Genomic DNA, 16,238 nt, shown 5'->3' on the forward strand with positions numbered 1-16,238 from the left:
ATGGAAATATTTCATTAATTTCAATGAAAATGCAATGAATTAGAGAAAATAATGTATAATACTCGTACAGAAGGCTCATTCTACCACTCGTTCATTCCAAAACTCGCCACTTCGTGGCTCGTTTTTGAATTTTGAACTCGTGGAAGAATATCAATGCCTTCTGCACTTGTATTATAAATAACTATTCTCTAATTCTGTGGTTATTCCGTTCATTCTTCCACATCTTGTAGAACAAAATCGTGCGAGAATATATCAGAAACGCACAGTTTTCATGGTTATATTTTATTATTCTATGTTGGCACTCCGAACTTTCCGCTACGGCATTATCTGTCAATTCATCAAATTGCCTTAAAGAAATCAGTTCTGCCAACCAACATTTTTCAATGCAAAAATCACTAAATTATATTTATGGAAATATTTCATTAATTTCAATGAAAATGCAATGAATAAGAGAAAATAATGTATGATACTCGTACAGAAGGCTCATTCTACCACTCGTTCATTCCAAAACTCGCCACTTCGTGGCTCGTTTTTGAATTTTGAACTCGTGGAAGAATATCAATGCCTTCTGCACTTGTATTATAAATAACTATTTTAGTTCACTCAGACACTTGAAATATTGCTAGAAGCATGCCAGAAATGGCAATATTTCTCTATTATCTATTATCATAGTATAAGGAAAGGATAGTAAGCCAGTGTAGTGCTTTTTTCGATTTTGTTGATGTTGAGCGCCATCTAGTTGCACTCACGTTAAGCCTCGAATTTTACTGTCAAAAAATTGGTCCGTAAAGTGGAGCCCTCTGAAAGAATTGGTGTTATTTTGAAGAACTAAAACATTTGAAATAGAGTGGTCAGAAGATTTCTATATTTTGATATTTTTTCTGCTCTACAATAAGAATTTACGCCAGTGGCGTGTATTTGTGATAAACAAGTACAATGCTACAAGTTATCATGAAATCACTAATCAGGTCCAGTCGTCATGAAATGATATCTCTAGGTTTTTTCAGGATTTATGAATGGAATAAACTCCATTTTCCGGGATATCGATATTGCAATTGAATGTATTTGAAGAATATTCGATTGACATTGTTTTGTCATAGATTGAGTGAGAATAGGTAAAGTTTCTATCAACATTAATTTCCTAATGTCGTAAGTTCCTATGAAATTTCTCAAAAGCTATATTTACCATTTGACAGTTGGTTTCGATCATTTTTTCCCAACCTTTTACGATTCTTAGAGTTATGTATTTTATTATTCGACTGTAATAATATTTTCTGACCGAAAAATCAGCCCATGTTTTTATGAATATTTGAAGAAAAGTTTACCTTAAACAACCAAATTATATTGAAATATCTCAATGATGTTGAAAATAAATAAAATCATGTTTTATTTTTATATTTACCTTATATTTAAAATTGAAATGAATATTTTCGGGTTGTAGTTTGTGGATTGAACATATCAATGGATTTTTCATATAGGTCAGGAGCTTGAAATATAAGAGGTTTCCTAGTAATACATCTTTTTTGGTAAAAATGAAGGAAAAAACTTGAAAATTGGAAAATTCAGTTTTAATATCAAATAAAAGAAATTTTATAAAGAAAAGTTCAAGAGTTGGTAGAGACAGATGGAATTTTAGTTTTTCTATACATACTAAGCAAATAGCCACTCTTAGTGCTGTGCAGTTTTTTTTATAAAGTAAATAAGCTACTTTATTAAATCCAAGCTCAACCATTAACGAAGAAAGAACTGAAAATGATTTTTTAAATCAGAATCGTTGTTATCCGTGTTTAATTAAAACTCTTAGCTCTCTGGTTAACATCAGTTCTACAAGATCTTGTTCTAAATCTGTTATTTATCCAGCATTTGAGAAAGGACCTATTGCCTCAATCCCTTCAATATTCAAGTAAATGGTAACAAGTGAGTATCAAGGTGAATTTAGATGTCAGAAATACATTAAAGAATTTAGCTACGACCAGGTCAGAAGCTTTCGATTTCTAATTCAATAAAAATTTAGAGAGATTTCCTCAATTTTTACTGAATTAGAAATCAAAAGTTTCTGATTTTTTTTTTTGTTCTTGGAAGGAAACAATACGATGTATTTTTTCGATACTCTCTATCATTTGAATTCAACCCGCACCAATTCTTTATAAAATAATTTTCTATGGGAATAAAGCTTTTCCGATATAAGACACTATACGATATTGATGAGGGTTATTGAGTCTCAGTGCTGCCCTGGTGATAATGAATTTGATGCTTTGAAAAGCACACAGTTTCAGTCAATAAAACCTTGTAATCATGAAGATACTGAGCGAATGCTCTTGCAACCATCAATAATCATTATGAATTAACTGGCAATTATTTCTTTGAAGTTGGCAAAAATAACAAATTAGGTACCGAGACCCATATATTTGATGGTTTCCTTGTCACTATATATAAAAACCGTGTAGGGTTCTTTTTTATTGCGCATCTGAAATAGCTTCTGGATATTTCAAGTATTAGTTTTTTTTTTCAATTATCCAATCAGTTTGTTGATTCCTCAGAGGAATGAAAAATATACGAGAAACAATTTCATTTCACAATTTCTTTCTCATCCTTCTCAAGAAATAATATAAGAATGGGCAAAAACTGCAGAAGTGCAGAACCATGATTTCTGGTTTTAACCTTATTCTTATAGCAAGAAAGGAGAAAATAAGATATTTACCCAAGTACATGTTAGGTACCAAATGGTATTTTATGATCCGGTCCTAGGGTCGTAATGCGTTCAATAATCCTTCTGACCTTGTAATAAAAGAAATTGGAGGTACACAAGAAAACGCTCAAAAGATAGAAGTGTCTAACGACAAGCGATGTAATAAACCATAACAGGCACTTTGAAAATTTGCCGCCTGGCATTTCCTTATCATTTTAAGATAAATATAGTTAGTATGTTTCAGGATATACTAAAATACAAATTCAATTTAATGCATCCTCAAACCCCAAAACAATTTTCATTGAAAAAATTGCATAAAAAAATCATCCAAGTAGACTAGCAGTATCATTCGTTATCGCTCATTGTTCCAAATTATCGAGAAAATTAATACCGATCACCCAAAGCGGAGCTAATTTTCGAGACTAATTCTCAATCAAAAACCTCATTTTGGAAATTCATAAATAATTTTCATTACATGACAACGTTCAAAATACAATTATAGATCCTTATGTAGACGCAGTAATCCTACGCTGGGACACAGCAATACAATCTAAATGCCATAAATAAATTCATTCTCATTACAGGTATTCAGATACAAAAAGAATGATCGAGCGGATTTTGAGAACATTTAATCCTCCAAGAATACACTTCGTCCTCAATTCTATGAATGATTCAAAACACTTTGTTTTTCTGATTCAGTTTAGTTAGAGGATGATGTGTGTACATTTCAAGACCCCAGGTTTAAAAGAATAGAAAGATTCGTCGGTTCTCAATTCAGAATAAAAAAATTTTTGACCACTGAAATAGGGAAATGTCTAAAAATCACAATGCATAGGGATCAGAAAAGCAAGGTTTCAAATGAAAAAACTTTGCCAACGATTTAAAAGATGGCATTACATTTCGAATGTGGAATCTTATATTATTATTTTTAGAACTCTTTATTGCTAAATTCATATGTTTGAATCTTATATTCAATTTTTATATATTTTTTCATTGATAATATCCCAATTCTATTCATATTTCTTCGGATGAAACCACTTTCTACTATTATATGAATAATTTTAATTCAATTGTATCTATCAATTTGTTTTAATTATTCCTGAATAGAGAGTTAAGTGATCATTCAAACTTTTATCATAATGCAAAACGCAATTATTCGAATATTCAAATGTAGTGTTAACTTAATAATAACATAAAAATTGTTGGCAATGTCATGCGACCCCTTTTCAACCACGCCACTGAATGAATTATCGTATTATTTCTGCGCCATCTATAGCTCATGATTCAGCGCCATCTATTATCGAGTTACTTCTCCACTTTGGGTAGTCAATAGTGTTCGATATATGCAACCCGTAAAACATTGGTTCCAACTACAGAAGCGACTCCAAGTGACCAGCTCCTTGCCGTCAAACGGCGGTTGGCTTACTATCCATTCCTTATACTATGCTATTATACAACAGCTGCATAGTTGGGAATAAACGCAAATATGTCGTCATTGAGATGACTTTTCAATGTCAACATATTACCCAGTTGAGAAAGCATAAATCTATTTTGAATTCTCAATAGCTGCATGAGATCCCGTGAATAATTATCGAGTGCAACAATTGTCATGGGAATTGCATAGATACGAGACAATCGATTTTCTTCTTGTTTAGAAAAAGTGCATTTATGCATACGATGTATATATATATTCGCCGAGAAATAGTTTTTTCTGCTGATACGATTCATTTCCTTACATAATATCTATGTACCGCAATGTTTTTGCAATAAATTGTTGTTCTTGATTTCGTCTTTACATGTATTAGGTAATTTTCTTCCGTTATCGCTCTAATTATAATAAATGGAGAGGCGTTGAAGGAAAAGCTAAGTGGAATTACATCAGGAACAGTTACCTGTCAAACTGAATCGGAAACTACTATAGTTTGTTAGATAATGCTATAGGGAGCTATTGTATCTCTGAGACTTATCTGAGAAAAGCCTTGGAATTATTATCTCTAATTCTGCGGCAAATCCCTTCATTCTGTAATACCTTGTAGAACAAATTTGTGAGGGAAGATCTCAGTTCCACAAAAATGTTTTGGTTATATTTGACCCCTTCGGTCACGGTTTTATCTATTATTCAGGCCTTTCAGAAAAGTAACTTGTTTTGTATCCTAAGACTTGTTAGTTTCGGGGATACAGGGTGATTCATTAAAATTGGCCAAAACTTCTGATCTCCATAATTTGGGAATCGGCAGTCCGATTTTGTTAAAATTTTGTGGGTTTATTGACTTCATGTAGCCCTTCAAAGCGATAGATTCAATTTCAATATTTTCAGTGCAGTACTCAGATTATAGAGTTTTTCCTTTAGACTTCGCAATCTCTATATTTTACACGTTTTAGAGAAATATCATTATTGGCATAAAAAAATACATAATTCAGTCTAATTAATTCAATTTTTACTTTGAATGGCACATTTTCTTCAAAGGAGTAGCAAACGAAAGAATTGATGTGTTCTGTAACTTTTTTGAAATACGGTTCTGTTTTTATTCTTTTTGTGATAATATTTGGTGTAATCTGACAATTTTTCGGATTTTATAGCTTTCTGTTCAACTCTCTTTCATTGTAAACCCTCAGCATCTACTGATTGTTGTAACAAGCTGCTTAAAATATCAATGCTTGATGAAACTGAATTCTTTTGAAAAAAATATAGATTGGAAAGACTTCAGGAAAAAATTCAATAATCTGAGTACTGCCCTGAAAATATCGAAATTACAGTAATCGTTTCGAAGGGCTGCATGTAGTGAAGACACCCACAAAATTTGAAAAAAATCGAACTGCTGATTCTTATGTAGATCAGAAATTTAGGCCAATTTGCATGAGTCACCCTGTATCTCCGAAACTAACAGTCTTAGGATACAAAACAAGCTACTTTTCTGAAAGGCCTAGATGATCTGCATTCACTTCTAGGATATGGCTAATCACTCATTTTATATATGGAAATGATTTAATTTAAAAGTTTCTTTTTCTATTCTGATGACTGTTCCAAGTCAACGACTAGAAAAGTTTTGCAACAATTATTAATTTTTGTATCAACCTATTTATGCTTTACGAACTCATCAATTTTTTAAATAAGAAATATGATCATTGAGAGAAATTGGTTCAAGAAAAAAGAATTTCTTCGAAATAATAGAAAACAAACACCAACACCATTAGGTGGAAAGAAAAACTAGCTAAAGTGATCCTTTTATTATCTCTTTCGCATCCTTACTTTTCAGGGGTAGATCACAGCAAACCGCCTACAGGTGCAAACAGTAAATCCTCGGGAAAAAAAAATCACTGAACCTCACAACTTTTGCGAATTCACCGGAAAACTCCTTTTTCGCTGTTGACACTAGCTGGCGCAACGCAGTTACATGTTCGGGATTAGCTAGCGACCGGCATCACGGGCCGGCAAGTTGGTACTACTGACTGGAAGGAAGTCGACGACGGCGTCCATGTTCCCAGCTACTCGGGAGGGGTACCTCCTCGTGGTACCGGAGCACGATCGTCGATTGTCATTTTTTGGGCACACGCAAGGCCGTACGAAGGTATCGCGATTTTGCCCATGGGTTGGTTAGGTTGGTACATAAATGATTTGTGCCGAAAGTCAATCATCCGGAAAGATCTTATTGGGAGTAGCCATTTATGTGCATGTGAGGACGCCTAGACCATGAGTTGTTCTTCCTCGTTCTTTTCATGGGTCAGTCTCGGAGATCTTCGAGATTGTTTTGACCGACCCACACCTTAAGAATTTTCTTTATTAGGTATCTCTTTTTTATTGGCGTAACTAGAGTTGACTCATAGCTGACCCACTCTGAAAGAGCAAAATCTATCAATTTTTCATAAAATGTTAATTGTTACTTACAATTGCTTTTTATTTATTCTAATCAATGGGGGGTGTTTTGTCCCCAATAACCCCCCTTGTTACGCCTATGCTCTTATTACACAGCTTGATCGATGGATCCACTTTTGGAGTATTTCATTACCATACCATGGCAATGCAAAAACAGACAATCCCCAAAGAAATTTGATGATATACAGGATGTTAGATAATAAGTGCCACGAACTTCAGGTGGCGATTCTGCATGAAAAATAATAACAGTTTGCTATACAGGGTGTTCCAAAATTGGAGATGCAAACGAAAATGACAGATCCCTCGGATTATTTTAAGAAAAAAAAGTCCTATAAATGTGGACCCCAATCTTTAAATTGGAAAATCCATGCCAAATTCTGAAGGGAAGGTACTACGAGAAACAGGAGAGAAGCGAGCACTGTACCAGAAAAAAATATCACCCTGTAAAATTGCATTCAAAATAAGCATATCTCATGATGAAATCTTCAAATTGGTATATCTATGCCAAATTTGAGTTAAATATCTTCTGAAGGGAAGGTACTATGAGAAAAAAACCGGAAAAAAAAATGGAAATTTAACACTCTGTATCTCGAAAACAAGGTGTTCGCGTAGGGATTCACGGCTTGGCTTGATATTTAAACTACTTGGCTTGAGGCTGACTTGAAATCAACTCAAATTCAAGTCAAGTAGTTGTTTTTCAATGTTAAGTCAAATATTTGTTTATAAGTACTTAACTTAACATTGAAAAACTACTACTTGACTTGAATTTGAGTTGATTTCAAGTCAGCCTCAAGCCAAGTAGCTTGAATATCAAGCCAAGCCGTGAATCCCTACGCGAACGCCTTGTTTTCGAGATACAGAGTCTTAAATTTTGATTTTTTTTTCAGTTTTTTTCTCATAGTACCTTCCCTTCAGAAGATATTCAACTCAAATTTGGCATGGATATTCCAATTTAAAGATTTCATCATGTGATAGATATGCTCATTTTGAATGCAATTTTACAGGGTGATATTTTTTCTGGTACAGTGCCCGCTTCTCTCCTCCAGAACTTTTTTTGGTGGACCACTGGTAGTTTAGAAAAATGTAATAAGAAACTTTGGAGCAGTGCTCCACATTTTAGTTTCTTGTAGTTTTGTCGTAATTGCTATCGATTTGGATAGAAAAATTTCAAACAATTATCTACTGATCCTCAGGAAAATTCAAATTATTATGAAGACCTAATTAACTGAGATGAATGAATTATAAATTTTGGTACTTTACTCAATATGTAGCGAAGATTGAGAATATTCGATAAACTGGTATAATCATTTCAAGAAAGTAGGACTTCAAGAAACACCCAGTATCCCGAAAACAAAACTTTTGCGGGACCATGTTCATAGGACCTTTTTTTTCTTGAAATTATCCAAGCAATCTTTCATTTTCGTTTGTACCTCCAATTCAGGAACTATTATATAGTGGGTAATTTTTGTCTACATTCTTTCTTGTTATGTATCAGCATTTGACATTCGGATCTTGTTGAATTTTCCGCATTTTGCTAGATTCAGATCCGGTTTCTGGAAATCCCATTGTCTTGCAGAAATTATTCCACGTTCTCGAATACCTGTACATAACTCGAAAGATCATCGTGACTGGACTCATTTTCAACGATAATTAATGTTTTTAATCGAACAATTCATATATCAGTTCCTTTGACATTACAAGTACCCCGCAAGTTGATTGCATATTGCTTTAACTTCGTCTGTGCTGAAATACTTCATACTTTATAGAATGAATATTTTGTGCACGCCCAATAACTTATACTCCTATATAAATATTATTCTGTATTGGAAATTTTATCCAGAATTATTATTTTTATAATTCCTGTGAAGAACTCTCCACAATCAACAGATCAAACATGTGTATTGTGTTCTTGATTCAATTTTTTTTAAAGATCGCATCCCATATCTGTTTTAGGCATTTCATTTCCAAATCGCCAACCTTTGTCCTTCAAATCTTATATTAATTGATCAACCAACAGCAGGATGTTTGAAATATACTAATATGTATCACATTTTTCCGAAAACCAGCAAGATTATTTTTAGCCTTCAAATTACATTAAGAACACTAAAAACGTTTTTGAATTTGAAGTCAAACCAAATGTTTCAAACAAGTGTCCAACTGGCTGACTACATTCAAGCAAATGACCAGCACAAACCATAAACAAAATTGAGCATTCGGTAATCCAATTTACACTACATAAATCTGGCCGTATTGCGTCAATGGTGGCTTGAATATTGGCTTCCAATGCTTCAAGAATTGCTGGTTTATCGGCATAAACCAATGGCTTTAATATAGTCTCATAAAAAGAAATCATTTGGCTTCAATTTTTGCACGAGCTGTATTTTATAGGCACGTAAGACAAAATACTTACGTAAAACTTTCGACGTAGTCGATGAACAAAGGCCAACAAGTTGAGAACAGCGACGTATCAACATTTCGGTGTCTTCTTCAACACTTCACGCTTTAATCTCTCCGGTGCACTACTTTTTGTATTGTTGATGGTTTTGAAACGAGACGAGTAAAATTAGTGCGAAAATGATCAATAACTGCAAGAATAGCTTGCTCTCTAGGTCGATTATGTTGACCGTAAAATGGATGAAATTCTCTATGAACTTCGCGCGAACAGATTTTTTTCAATTAAATTTTCACAATTTGGAAGCGTTCTTCATGGTGAATTGCCAATAGAACATCAAAACTTCTCATGCAGCTAAAAACACCCGTTACAATCAAACACTGTGTTGAATTAATCTTTTATTGTTCCATGGTTTCCAAGAAATATATTAATCGAAACTAATCCTTTGGGTAGGCTTTTGAATGTTTAGAGATTAATATAGTTTAGCAAGTTGATTGAATTCAACGCAGATGATTCAAATAATTTCCGTGGAAAGATTCGTAGAACAATTGAAATTACTTCTAATCCAAATCTGAACTCAATAAAAGAGAAAATTGCATTCGATATTAATATTAACTATAGGCAATACTGGAAATAGACTGATCATTAAATCGAATGAAGATGAAATTTATGAGCCTGATAACCAACTAAGTAAGATAATAATATATTTCAAAGAGACGTATTAAAAAGCTACATTCGATGATGAGCTACGCTCAGGAAAAGTAAGATGGAAATTTATGCGCCATAAGCCGTATGTCGATTAACCTACATACACATACCAGTCTACGACAATCTTTTATGAGCATCTGCTACCGTTTGTTTTCATATCGCACTTGAACTTGACTCGGTACTTTCACGATTGATGCTGTTCCGCTAGAGTCATTGCCACCTTCTTCGAAGATGAGATCTTTCATATTACATTCGACTTGGAGGTTTTGGTTTGATTTTTCCGCGGTTGAATCTTCCGAATAATTCAAGGAAAGGATCTTACAAAACAAGAAATGCGAATTATTTAAAAAAATATACATTCAACGTATTTATAGTAGTAAGAAGGCCCAAAAATAGTATTCTGGGGAATACCACAACTTAATATCTAAACCTTTATCGTTTAAGATAGTTATAGATTTATCCATTTTAGACAATATTGCTTTTCTTTCCTTTTTTTTTAGTTATCGGTTCATTTGCTGTTAACATTTGAGGGATAGTTAGCATTCTCGCTAAAGAGGTCATGATGCCACTCGATTTCCCCGCTTTTTAATTACCTACAGCGAAATATTTGACAACTAAATCATATGTGAATTGTCTGGTCGTGAGGAGCCTTTGTTTTATTGAAATTGGTAATTAATTCGAATTACTTCTGAAGAGAGAAGGATTTAATGCAAACTCCACAAAAGGATCTTAATGGTTTGTGAGAGTAGAAATTTTCTTTTCACGTTCGTGTTTGATGTTTTTCATTGTGCCGGTATGTATATGTAGCTTCTCATGTTTTGGTCCAGATTAGATTCACTTTCTTCTGGCTGAAATCATTTTGTGAATCGTTGGCGAGTTTCGCTCGAATTATGATAATTCTATTGTGATCCGTACTCAAGTTGTATCTAATTACCTGAAGTTCATTTTCACAAATTTGAAGGAATCGTATTGAGAAAAATGTTATTCTAGCTTTATATTGTAATTGTAAAGTAGGTGTTCGTAGAGGTGTTGATTTATGATTTCGTCGCATCAAGTTTCAAATTTATTTATTGAGTACGATTAACAGCATCCTTCAGAATGTATTCGAGTATCAAATTTTGTTGAAGCTTATTTACTGACAAATCAGAAATATTCGGAATGGTTCTATAAAATGACAGGTTAATATGTCTTCCACACCTACTGATACCAATTTTCAAATTATGCTATTACCTAAGATATATTAGGTTCTTTGATTGATTACAGCGTTTTCCAAAAAGGAAAATTCGTTTTGATTTATTATTCTCCTTGGAAGAATCTAATCATTGGAACAAAATAGACATTCACATTTTAAAATGTGTAGAATCTGAAAATATTAGACTTCCTTGGGAACTGTATGAGTTATTTTTACAAAAATGATATTTTCTGGAACGCTCAAAAAAAGAAAGCCATGTCTATCCGATAGACTCATAAATTATTAGAGGACACAATGCGATTATTATTTATTGAAACGAATTGAGGAAAATGTAAACTCTTCCGCTAACTTCTGTCGCTCAAGTATTTAGGCTTACCTGTTTTTGGCGTAAAATTATAATTTGAGATTACGCTTAAGCAAAAATTCCATATGAGCTAAATCAAGTCTGTATGGAGGTCGATAGCGCCAAGAAGTTAAACAACTTGTTCCTGCCTCAACTAAACTTTCCTGGCTGTAATAATAAAAAATTACTTTCTTAATTGATCTCCATAAATATTGTACTTTCACATCACTTACTTATCCCAAAAGCTTGAATTTTACTACCACTTTCACTATTGCCGACCGTGAAGGTGCTTCACGACGACCCAAAAGTGCTTTAGTCTTTCGAAATGTGACTACAAAATGTTCACCATATTTGTGGCAAATTATAACAAAATCAGTGCGTTGTTGATACGTGTATCTTTCCGTATTTAGTAATTTCGCATATTCACTTGTCTAATGTTGAAATATGACACCTTCTCAGATAGCAAGGCATCGCTAACTTGTCCCAACAGCTCAATTTTTGCTCCAGTTTCAATTTTTCCCGACCGAGAAGGTGCTTCACGCCGGCCTAAAGATGCTTCACGTCGGCGTAAAGGTGCTTCACATCAACCTAAAGGTGCTTTACGTCAACCTAAAGGTGCTTCAGTTTTGCGAACTGTGACTGCAAAATTTTCACCATTTTTGTAGCGAACAATTCTTATTGGAAAACCCTTTATAATAACTGCTACTTCATTTTCGGTTTGAAATTAATTCGCATCAAGTGAAGAGCCACTCAATCAAATACTTTAATTCAATTTTCACAGGTATTTATCGAAACGAGTAAAATAAGTTGAGTGTAGAGCAACCATGGCAGAATCCCTGATGCACTATGATTCATTTTGAATTCCGCGGGAAGCACCACACCCTCAACGGACATAAACGAGTCGCCCAAGGCAATGGGAACGATTTTCACAATAATTCAACTAGAATGGAAGGTGCAATAATTCACCACCTTGTCTGGTCTTGTACCGAGAAAGTCAATAGGTTTGGTTCGGAACGCATTCGCGTTGTTATTATGATTCCAATCGTATAATCTGAATTCGCGCTCACCTCTATTATGGGTGTTCCGATCAGGAAAGTATAAATTATATCCTTTTCCTTCTTCTGCCGGTCGAGCGTAACAAGACCGTTCCAGAATTGTCGCGTACCTATAAATTCTTAAATCGATCTGGACAGCTGATTACCATTATTTGTTGACTGGGAAGCGAATTTCCATTGAAGAGCTACTAAAAGCTACTTCATCCCTTCAAATTTTAAAAGGAACAAGTGAAATGAAGGATTTTTCAATAAGAGGTTTCATTTTGAATAGCCCGCTATCTGGCCAGTTGCCGCTTTCAAAACTGTCATTTTTTGGCATTTGACAAGTAAAAACTACGCAATTACTAAAAATGGAGTGATACATGATCCAACAACGCATTGAAATTGTTAAAATTTACTACAAAAATTGTGAAAATTTCGCAGTCGCAGTTCGCCAAAACTGAAGCACCTTTAGGTCGACGTGAAGCACCTTTACGCCGACGTGAAGCATCTTTAGGTCGACGTGAAACACCTTCAGATCGACGTGAAGCACCTTCTCGGCCGGCAATAGGGAAACTGTTGAAAAAATCGAGCTTTTGGGACAAGTTAGTGATACATTGCTCTGGAACTGAGAATATTGCTGCTGTAGATCGCAGTTTTGACGAAAACTCAGGTTTTTAGATTTATAGTCGATCTTGAAAATTAGACATTCCACAAACGACATTGCACCGTATTTAGCGTAAAAATTTAGGCCTTTAGGCTTTTAAAGTTCAGTTGACACCAGAACTCGAGCCGGTCGATCACCAGCAACGTCGTATCTTCGCTGATTGGGTCCTTGAAATGCATCAAAATTATCCGTATTTTCATCGATAAAACATCTTCAGTGGTGAGGCCCATTTTCATCTCGAATGCTAATCAATAATAATGATAATGATTGTTGAAAAGCTTCTCCATTTTCAACTTGTCACTGTTTGGCGCGCTTTGTTGTGTTTGGTGAATTTACTGAGATTTGAGTTTGTTTTGAAAGAAATCTCTAAATTATTCCTTTGGTTTGAAAAACGAGCGCTCAAAAGCTGACGTAGGTGCTTTGTTAATTGTTTCCTTGAAAACTGTAGTTTTGGGAATTTAATTTTTTTTTAAGAGGATATGATCAATAATAATGCCATCAAAAGAAATAGTTTTTCGAAGCGTATAAAGATTTCTGCAGAATTTGTGTGAATTTTATTATTCTTGAAATATTAACATCATGCTACATACTTTCCATGATAATCTCCTGAAAAATTGCTCGAATTCCTTTCTCTCGCTATCAGAATAATATATAGAGCCAGATTTGCATGGCGTTGCACGAAAAAGGCCCGGTACAGAATCTCAGCGTCAATTATTCAAATGACCAAGGAAAGTGCGTTAGAGCTTCGAAACATGAGACGATTTAAACGGTATTGCTACAAAGTCGAATGATCTATGGTCTTAACTGTGTCGCCATTATGTTATATAATACTTGTATTGGTCTCACGGAAGTTATAGATTTGACCTGATTCAGTTTCGATTGATTGGTTCGGAGAATTATAAGTAGAGAATCCGACAATTTTGATTTACATTTGTCCGTAATAAACCTTTGGAATTCGAACTAGCCGAATCTAACTGTACCACAATTTTGGTTTATTATTTTCAATTATAATATTTCGGGTGTGAATCTCACCTGATCGCTGTGGTTTGTTATTTCTATGATGAGACTGTGAGAACTATCGTAACCCAAAATTTTATGGTTAGAGCAGTCGTTGAAGTTTAGAAAATTCTTGGGGTTGTTATCAACTTGGCTAGAGCATTAAAGAATCCCCACAAGTGAATAAAGAAGGTAGAGTGTGGTGTACCCCAAGGGTCAGTTTTGGGACCGCTTTTGTTTCTTATACTTTGCTGACAACTCGGTAACTATCGACAAAGCGTTGTGGGGCAACACCAGCATGTAAAGCTTGTACATTTTGTTTATGAAGGATGCAACATTTCTCTTTTAAAGGCACGCTATACTAAATTTGGTGATAAATGAAGATTACTAAAATACTAGATACACGCTGAACATTAATCGATGAGTTGGCAAGGCAGCATTACATTTTCTAAGGTGTGTGAATAAGTCTTTCCCGTTTTTTTTCAAATTTTGAGCCTTTATTGTGAAAAAATGGTTACAAATGAATTATTGAAAGTATTGGCCATCGCTAGCTACAACTTTTCCCCATCTTTCTGGCAACATACGAATCCCGTTGCGAAAAAATTCGACCGGTTTGGCCTCTATCCAGTCATCCACCCATTTTTTGGCTTCCTCGTAGGAATGGAAGTGCTGGTCAGCCAGGCCATGCGTCATCGATCTGAAGAGATGGTAATCAGACGGAGCAATGTCTGGACTATACGGCGGGTGGGGTAGGACTTCCCATTTGAGCGTTTCTAAGTATGTTTTCACCGGCTGTGCAACATGTGGGCGAGCATTGTCATGTTGCAAAATAACTTTGTCGTGGCTGTCGGAGTATTGTGGCCGTTTTTCTCGCAGTGCGCGGCTCAAACGCATCAATTGTCGTCGATAGACCTTGCCTGTGATCCTTTCATTCGGTTTCAGAAACTCATAGTAAACCACACCTAGCTGGTCCCACCATATACAGAGCATGAGCTTGGCGCCATGAATATTTGGCTTGGCCGTCGATGATGATGCATGGCCGGGTAGTCCCCATGATTTTCTTCGCTTCTGATTATCGTAACGGATCCACTTTTCATCGCCAGTCACGATACGATGCAGAAAACCCTTTCTTTTATGTCGCTGAAGCATCTGTTCGCAAGTGAAAAAACGGCGTTCGACGTCTCTCAGCTTCAGTTCGTACGGCACCCAATTTCCTTGCTTTTGGATCATTCCCATGGCTTTCAAACGCTTGGAAATGGTTGTTCGGTCAACTCCCAATGCTTCAGCAAGTTCTTCTTGCGTTTGACACGAATCTTCATCAAGCAAAGTCGCCAATTCTTGATCTTCAAAGATTTGCGGCCGCCCGGAACGCTCCTTGTCTTCCACGTCGAAATCGCCACTTTTGAAGCGTCGAAACCATCCGCGAACACTTGAATCATCGACACAACCTTCTCCATAAGCTTCCTGAAGCAACCGATGCGCCTCGGCAGCAGATTTCTTCAAATTGAACCAATAAAGTGAAACTTCCCGCAAATGACGTCGACTCGGCTCAAATTTCGACATTTTCACGATTTCAAAAATTTATGATGCGAAAAAATTTCAACTAATGTGTTAGTGTGGAATTGTTGACAGATGAATAAGCTTTGATTATGACATATGTAACCATTAAATACTCGCACAGTATTGGTGGCGCCATCTCTTACAAAAAACGGGAAAGACTTATTCACACACCTGATACATTTTTTATATCCAGGCCAGTCAAGTCATGTATATCTTCCTTTGTCCCACGGAGCCTGTAAATCTCATCTGCTGACTTACCCATGCGGTACAAAAGATATTTGCACCGACAGTGTCCTGTCAGCAGTCCCACCATGATCCGAAGCTCAGCTCGTGGTAGCTTAAAGAACTTTCTGGTTTAAGTGAAAGCACCACAAATTTATTCGCCTGGGCAAGACCAGGAGTATTCCTCCAAAGGGTTATTCTATTTTCCAATTCCCATTGTTGGACCGTTGCCTTATATTGGTCTTTTCCAAATTCACAGAAAGGCTCAGGGCCAACAACTGATGCTCTTTTCGCAAGCTTATGTGCTTTTTCATTTACTCTAACACCACAATGCCTCGGTACTCATATAATTGCTTCTGACCAGTTTGCTTTAAGGGTATTACGAAACTCCCATGTCAGCAGAGACCCTTGGCTATATGGTTCCAAGGACTTCAGTCCGTAGTGATATAAATATGCGCCCCTTTGAGGTTTCTTTTAAGACACTCGTGGGTGCACGTATAGACAGCTAGTGACTCGTTCTGTAAAATAGTGGGGTCACTTATCACTGTTTTAGAGATTCCC

General features: G+C 35.4%; 2 protein-coding genes across 2 annotated transcripts in view; one reads left to right on the top strand and one right to left on the bottom strand.

The window, feature by feature from the left end:
- LOC123685136 overlaps window positions 1–6,140 on the bottom strand; it is a 44,931-nt gene extending 38,791 nt beyond the window's left edge. The window contains exon 1 of the mRNA XM_045624731.1: window positions 5,940–6,140. The gene's annotated coding sequence lies outside the window, so the exon portion shown is untranslated. The remainder of the gene's footprint in view (window positions 1–5,939) is intronic.
- The window catches only part of LOC123685137 (N-alpha-acetyltransferase 15, NatA auxiliary subunit), an 80,185-nt gene that overhangs the window by 44,443 nt on the left and 19,504 nt on the right, over window positions 1–16,238 (top strand). The gene's annotated exons all lie outside the window — the stretch shown is intronic.

This window comes from Harmonia axyridis, chromosome 7, assembly GCF_914767665.1.
Source record: "Harmonia axyridis chromosome 7, icHarAxyr1.1, whole genome shotgun sequence".
Classification (NCBI taxonomy): Eukaryota; Metazoa; Arthropoda; class Insecta; order Coleoptera; family Coccinellidae; genus Harmonia; species Harmonia axyridis.